This window comes from Phalacrocorax carbo, chromosome 26, assembly GCF_963921805.1.
Source record: "Phalacrocorax carbo chromosome 26, bPhaCar2.1, whole genome shotgun sequence".
NCBI classification, from domain to species: Eukaryota; Metazoa; Chordata; class Aves; order Suliformes; family Phalacrocoracidae; genus Phalacrocorax; species Phalacrocorax carbo.
The window spans coordinates 2513686-2522029 of record NC_087538.1 but is presented as its reverse complement, the minus strand read 5'-3'; positions in this window follow the sequence as shown (position 1 = coordinate 2522029).

Genomic DNA, 8344 nt, shown 5'->3' with positions numbered 1-8344 from the left:
TCAGCACTGGGATACAGCCCACGCCTTCTTTGCCAAACAGGTACTAGGGCAAATCTCGGCTCTCAGTCAGACGCGGCAGCGGCCAAGTTGCAGGGGAGACACACCGCTGCCACGGCAAGGGAGTCTTGTTACAGAGAGCGGAAGGGAGATACCAGCTTAGGGAAAGCTACACCAGTCCTCATTTAGAATCAACAGAGCAACCAGGGAAAGCAGAAAAGTTTTCAGTGCCGAAACAGCGGCAAAAAGCCCAGCAGCTGGTTCGCCAAAAGCCAGCTCCGGCTGAGGAGAAGCGCACGCTGCTCTGTAACACGCGGAGCCGCCTGCCAGCAGCTTTAGTACAAGGCCCTGATGGAGACAGACCTTTCCGCACCTGCAGCCCCTCCCGGGACAGCCCTGACGGCTCCAGCAGAGACACCAGCACGTGAGGGCTCCTGCACTAAGGCTCCACAACAAAAGAACACGGGCTGCCCTTCAGCCTCCTTGCATAATGTCACACAGTGACACCAGGGAGCTTTACATCAACAGCAACCTGTTACACGACAATGGAACAGAGCAGTGAGCACCACAAGGAGTCCTTTTTTTTAATATATTGGGTTTTCCTCCCCAGAGGTGGGGAAAAATTGACCAAACCTCGAAGCCCCAAAGTTCTCTCCTCTCCCGTGTCAAGCACTTGCTGTGACTGCGCTGCCTGGCAATCTGCTACAGAATTTACCTTTCCCCTGGGCCACAAGAATTCTACTCCTAGAAGTGCCCGCAGTATTTGAGACAACTTTATATTGTTTCTGTCATGGTTTCAGCTGGGATAGAGTTAATGTTCTTCACTCTAGCTGGTATAGTGCTGTGCTTTGAAATTAGCATGGAAAAAAACCTGTTGAGATAACACACAGATGCTTAGGCTGTTGCTGGGCTGGTGCCTCAGGTCACCTCCAGGCAGTAACAACTTCATAGCAAGACCCAATTTCAAGGAAAAGGCTCACCTCTGGAAAACCGCCCGCGCAGCACAGACCCTCGGGTGAGCTCATCTTCCCCAAGAGCCTGAATGGTCACCTCGGGAAACTGCAGCAGGCTGCTCGTTACCTGAGCCGCGAGGTCTCGCATTCTTCACTGTGAATAGAGAAGAAAATGCAAAAAGAGGCTCCTGACAGCCATCGACATTTTTCAGATTGACAGAACTTTCATCCCTTTGCCGTGAATAATCTCCCGTCCACCTCCTGCGGCTCTTTTCCTTAACAAAAGGGCACTCAGGACAGGTTTGGATCTCACAGCAGAGCAAAAGCAGAATCCTTTGCTTTTCTGATGCCTACGAGATCACCAACAAAAAGGGACGCAGGGGTACTGACAGGATAAACAACACGGGGAAAAAGCCCAAGACACTGGAGTCAAGTCAAGCAAGGCGGCACGAGTCAGAGAGTGAGTTTTGCATTAAAAAGCTCCAGAAAATAAATAAGAAAGAACAAGTTGAGAAATTACATGTTTGAGCAGAATCACATCCAGCCAAGTCAGTGTTCTGGGATGTCACCGTTGACTGACATGTAGTACATGGAAGTCAGATTCAAAGGCCAACAATGTTACGGGCTTACTGAAGGAAAAGCTACAGATACGGTCAGTCGCAGCTGCAGACGTGATGTCACAAACCAGGTTCACTTCAGTGCCACCAAAAGAGAGGCCTTGCTGCTGCCCCCATCTCTCCATCTGCTCCTTCCTTCTGCTCCTGTATCCCTGTGCCTTCCCTTGCCCTGACCTGCACACGTTTTAGAGCTCTTTAGGAGCCACATTAACTGCCCAAGCAGACAGGGAACGCACCCACAAGAGCAGAGAGTTTTCCACCAGCTTAGAGAGTGAAACGGGGTTGCAGAGAGAGCCAGCAAGCATAAAAGCCGGCACAAGGAAGGAGGCAGGACACTGCACCGGGGAGAAGGAGAGGGGATTTGCCCATCTCCATTCTGTGGCCGTAAGCCGTCCTGCTAGCTCATGCACGTGTGAAACCACACACTCACTTTGCAAGGAGAGCTGCAAGAAACCCCTTCGCTTTTAGAAAGGGCAGCACCCAAGGCACTCTCAGTCAGCTCTGGACTCCCTCGTGCACGTAGAGGCTCACTCTCGCACGGAGGGAGGCTGAGGCTGACGGGTGTCACTCTTTCACTCAGCCAGATGTGGAAGCTAAAGTGATCTCAGGGAAGCGTTACTTGGTGGTCAGAGAAGGGACAGCATTGCCTGACACTGCTCGGGTCACATTGTCTAAGGAAAGAGGACAAAGAGTGGGAAGAAGCCAAAGAAGAAGAAATGGAAGAAAAACTATGCTCTGTTGAGAAAAACAGCATCCGCTTTGTTCAACAGCAGGGAAAGATCACAATTATAGAGCTTTTTGAATTACTATTAATGACTGGCTCAGTGACATTTTCCCCAGAAATACAGCCCCCAACAGCCCCGATCCCGTATCTGATGCAGACCACAGATTTCATTTCCCTTTACATGAACAAACCCAAACCCGAGACACACCAGCGTTTGACACTAGAGCCCCTTTACCCAGCTGCCTCCTAGGGTTATTCTCCAACACGACTATTCCTGCATGCAGGAGCTGCAGTCCCTCTCCAACGCGGCCAAGCTAGCAAAAGCTCCTCAGGTCACTCCTGAAAGTGTGCTCTGTTGCACACTGCTTGGCGTACCTGGACAGGCGGGCGCAGGCGCCGAGTGTCTCAGGGCAGAGCGCACACGCAGCCGTCCCGACAGAGGCAGAGCCCAGGGAAGACAACGTTCCCAGCGCTCCCACAGCGCTGGCCCCTCGCAGCACCAGTTCCAGAGTCACGGAGTCACAAGGGAGAGAAAGGCCTTCCGGAATCCCTGGGGGCAGCTGGTCCAGCCCCTGCGCAGGCAGGGTCCCCCAGAGCAGGCTGCCCAGGGCCAGGGCCCGGCGGCTGCTGAACCCCCAGTGCTCAAACACACCCCTTGCAAACAGCCGCCCGACGAGGGGAGCTGCGGAAACGTTGGCAGCCCACGCGACAGGCCCCGGGGTTTGGGCACTCGCTCCCACCAACTGAAGTATCCTCTCCTCCACACCAGTAAAACACCACCCCACCAGCAGGGGCTTGTCACCATTCTTCCTCCAAAGCTCTGTCCGACGGCTCACTAGGCAGAAGACACAAAGTTAAGGGAAGCCTGATTAAGTTCGTTTCACTGCCTTAAACCAGCAAAGCCCAGGCACGTGGAAGCAGGAAAACGAGCTGAAGCAGGCAGGGAATGAGGAGCCGCCCTCAGCAGAGCAGGACACGGCACCGTGTGCCCAAACGCAGGTGACAGCTGCCAGCCAAGGCTGACACAGCCACCCTGACTGACGGGCCTAAGGCGGCACTTGAACCACCGCGCTCAGCCCCACACCCCAGACGGGGGGTCAGCGGTGCCGACAGGATTAAGTCCTGACTGACTCCCGACAACAGACGCTGACGCTGACTGACGCCAGCCAGCTGAGTGCGGGCAGGCGATGCTGGCCGACTGACGCTGGCCGACTCACTCTGGCCGACTGACGCACGGCTCGGGGCCTCCTTCTGCCCTCGCACCTGGGCATCACCCCTGATGGAGCTGGGCGGGCAGAGGGGTCCCTGGCGCGGCCACTCATACCTGTCGGGCAGAGCTCGGGAAGCTGGAGAGGCCCCTGACTAGCAGAGGCGCTACTTAGCGACACGGAGCCGCTACTTAACAGCAGCTGAAACATCAGTGTGCCCTCAGCACTCTGCCAGCGACGCTGAAGGACATTAACTCTATCCCAGCTACAACCGGCACAGCTCTGAAGTTTTTAACCACCTCTCCCATGGAGAGGAGTGTGGATTAAATGCCCAGCTCCCCGTTGGCTGCAGACCACAGGAAGGCACCAGAGATGGCTCTATAATTTTGTGTGAGGGAAAGGGCTGGGGACAAACCAAACGCGTTCGATATCTAATACTGTAATCACCTGCGCAGTTAGGCTCTCTTCTCAAACTCCTCCTTCCGCCTGTCAAGAGGATTTAACTACATAAGTAAAAAGGGAAAAAAGCTTCCTACCTTCTTTTCCTTTAAGTGAGAAGAGTCCTTTCCTGTTCAGGCTCTGCTTAAGTCTTAAATAGAACTGGTGACAAAGTAATTCCCTGATCTCCTCTTTCTGCTTTCAGAAGATCAGGTGTGATGTTTTGAAGTAACAACCGTGGGAGCTGCACTTACATCCGTCACAGGAACTGTTTCCACAGCAGGCACTAACAGCGGCATCGGACATTGCATCTTCACAAATGAGACACAACAACTCATCTGGACTAGGATCACCAGAGCAGGATGAGGAGGAAGAAGAGGGCGATGGCTCCTCTGGCAAAAAGGGAGGCTTTTCCTTCTTTCCTCGCACAGGAGCTTCCCTGGAGGGGGAGAGGGCCTGGTGGGAGAGAAAAGTTTAAAGATGGCTCAAAGAAAACTCTTCCAAGCTTTGGATTTTATCAAAGGAAGAGAACAGGTGGAATTCTTCTCACTCCACATTCGCCTTCTAAAACATAGGCCTTCAGATTAAACTACTCTTCTAGAGCCACAAGACCAGAAGAGGGAGGAGGGAACAATTTTCCTGCTGCAGAACTCTCCCTTTCCTTTGATCAAGCAAGAAATTAGCTCAGACCAGAAAAATAACTTTTGGACAGCTAGAAATCAGGTGAAATGAATCCCACCTCTCCTTTTCCAGACGGCAAATGTAACTTGCGGGCGCAGCACCAAGTTAGTCTCCGACCAAGTTCGTCTCTGAGTGATTACATTTTAGAAAGGGAAGGAGCCTGTGTTACAGCTTCTCCAGAAGGAGATCCATGGCAGCAAAAGAGAAGTGCTACCAAGCGCAGTTTAAAACAGCCGCTCCTCTCAGCACACAGGAGTGTTTTCTTAATTTACAGCAACAGGAAAAGTTCCGTCTCTTCCACACACGGGAGTTCATAGAAGTCAGAGGGGGGGGACATCTCAGCCCAGCGGCAATTTCTTACGTTTTGCAAGGAGCCTTTGCCACATCAAACAGAACCAAAACGACCTCTCCAAGAGAACGACTCCGCTACAAACACCACCAAAATGCTCTGCAGAAATACACGTTCTTAGCACAGCACAGGTTTAACCAGCTTCCAGGGGCATGAACACGGGGACCACCCTACTGCAACATGAGACAGTATCACAGATTTTAAGATTAAGCCGCAATGACAATGCTTCCTCCCCCGTAACTGCAGGCGCTGGCCAGTTTGGTTGCATTGCCACTCACACTTCTGCGCATGGTTTCTCTTGTTCACTGCTCGGTCAGTCCAATTCATTCCATACTTACGCAGGAAGAGCTGGCATCGCGTATTTCCCACTGCTTGTCAGCACGGCACCCTTTGGGTTGGGATCTTTCCCCTCCACCATGGAACTCCACGGAATTCCTCTGCTCTTTCTATCTCTGGGAACAGGCTCAGAACTTTTGTCCTGCTAAGAAAAGAGGTGCAGACTTATCTCGTCTGAAGAACCACGTTTAAAATGACATTTCCATGAGTATTTGAAGCAGCAAAAGCCTCTCACCCTCTCATTTTACCCAGCATAAGTGTTGCTCAACTAAAATACTCCTTTGCCTCAGTGAATAGAGCCGGGATGTTCCAAAGGCTTGGGCAGGGTTTTGAACTCACTCGACATTCTTTGGCTTAACTTCAGGTTCCCTAAGGGCGAAATACCCCTCAGCTCACCATCCACTCGGAGAAGGGGCACAAACCCGCTCCTCCTCCAAAGCGCAGTGCAGAGTGAGAGCTTAATTCCCTGCTCTGGATCCGTCCCTGGGGAAACTCCTATTCGCCACCTGGGTACGAAGGTTGGATTCACGCCTCACGCACACACCTTCAGTGAGTAACGTTCAATGGCATGAATACTCAGCCAGAGGCTTGGGCAATTAAAACACGCAGCTATTCAATAGGTGGGGTCAGCAGCAACATCTTGGTTTTATACGAAATACTAAAAACCGTGAACCGTCATTAAAGGACTTGAAAACTGAAAAAATTTCCAGCAATATTGAAATATAGAAAAAGATGCAAGCAAGCTCTCAGAGAGCGATTGATGGACTTATTTAACGTCTATGACCTGGAGAAAAGAACGTTTCACGTTTATAATTCCAGGTGTCCCTTGAATTCTGAAGGGCTTTGCAACACTGCCTTAGAACCCCTCAATTTCAGTTTTACTGAAATAAACTCAGCAGTGTTTCTTGAGAGCTCAGGCTCAAGTGCAGCTTTACCACAAGGAAAAAGGGTAACTGTCCTCTTTCTCCTTTTCCAGCCTATCGAATTATATCATGCCCCAAGCCCCAGGTAAGCTTACGCTAGGAAAACATTATCAGAGAGACACGTGACTCACTGCTTATCGTCTCCTCAGTTGTTCAAAAGCGCAGAATCAAATCTCACAGTCGGCGCGGAGGGAGGGACCGCACGGAGGGACGGACCGTGCGGAGGGACGGACCGCGGGGAAGGACGGACCGCACGGAGGGACGGACCGCACGGAAGGACGGACCGCACGGAAGGACGGACCGCACGGAGGGACGGACCGTGTGGAAGGACAGACCGCGCGGAGGGACGGACCGTGTGGAAGGACGGACCGCACGGAGGGAGGGACCGCACGGAGGGAGGGACCGCACGGAGGGAGGGACCGCACGGAGGGACGGACCGCGGGGAAGGACGGACCGCACGGAAGGACGGACCGCACGGAAGGACGGACCGCACGGAAGGACGGACCGCACGGAGGGACGGACCGTGTGGAAGGACAGACCGCGCGGAGGGACGGACCGTGTGGAAGGACGGACCGCACGGAGGGAGGGACCGCACGGAGGGAGGGACCGCACGGAGGGAGGGACCGCACGGAGGGACGGACCGCGGGGAAGGACGGACCACGCGGAGGGAGGGACCGCACGGAGGTACGGACCGTGTGGAAGGACGGACCGCACGGAGGGACGGACCGTGGGGAAGGACGGACCGCACGGAGGGAGGGACCGCACAGGAGGACAGACCGCACGGAGGGACGGACCGCCCCAGACCCGCGGCGGTAGCTATTACAACACTCTCGTGTCGCTCTCCTTTTCTCTCGCCCCCCTTTCTCCCTTTTTTCTCTCTTTCTCTGCTTTTCTCTCGCGTCTCCGTCGCTGGCCAAATGAAGGGACTTGGCACTTTGATGCCGTTTTGAGTCTTAGTTCTGTTCCCGAGAATGTAGAAGGAACCTGGCCACGGCAACACGTTGGAGTCAGTCAGAAGTTAAGCCCAGCCGCCCCCAACCTCCCAGAATTACCTGAGGTCGGTTGGAAAGCAAGGGGGTTTAACCTCTGCCAAATTGTTCAGCCCGACAGTGGATCGTGACAGACTGGTAGGAGTGTTACAACGAGAGGCGCAAAGCTCCGTGGGGTGGGGGGAAAGGGGTGGGAAGCGGGGGGGGGGCGGGAGAGGGGGAACGAACCGCCGGAACAAACCGCCCGCGCCGCAGCCGCTCACCCACCGCCAACCCGCCGCCGCGCCGCTCCCGAGCCGCCACTGCCCCCCCCACCCCCGCCCCCCCCCCTTAATATCCTGGTCGTGGTGTCACGTGGTATGGAGTGACCCTGCCACCGGCCAGTCGGGGTCAGCCGCCCCCACCGCGGCCCCGCCCCTCCCAGCCCCCCCCCCCCCCCGCGGCAGAGCGCGGGAAGCCGGAAAGGCAGCCGCCCCCCGCGGTGAGGAGAATTAACCCCTTCTCAGCCAAAACCAGCACAGCCCCCTCCCCCTATTCCACACCGCTCACGCCGTGCCCAGGTCCCACACCTGGGCTGCTGCCCGCCGAGTCAGCCATCGCTCCGTCGCTGCTGCACTCTGCTTGTGTCGCAGTTTGTCCTCCATGGCTTGGGAGGCTCGTACTCTGCTATCGTGGGTACAACACAGAGGTGACACACAATATTATATAGCAGTTCGCATTGCCCCATTCACTTCATTGCCTGTTTTCGCCCAAAATCAAACCCCCTTGAGGCACACATCGGACTTCTCCGTCCTCCCGCATCACCCACCAAGTGCACCCAGGTCCTCGAGCAAAAGCAATCCCACGAATGGCTTTGCCTTTGCCGGAGGCAGGGAGGACCCAGACTGTGTTGCCCAGCGTACTTTTTGCGTGGCTACAGGGGCTCCATCCCCTTCCACAGTATGTAGGATTTCTGACTGGGCAGGGCCAGCTCGCCTGGCAGATCCCCTCCTGTTGACTAACCACGTGGCTTTTGCCAAATGTGCACCCCAGGGCCTGAATGTCCCACCCCGCCTTGCTCTCAGGGTAGTTTTTAACAGTCCATCGTACCGCTCCATTTCCCCAGAGGCTGGTGCGGGACAGGGGGTGT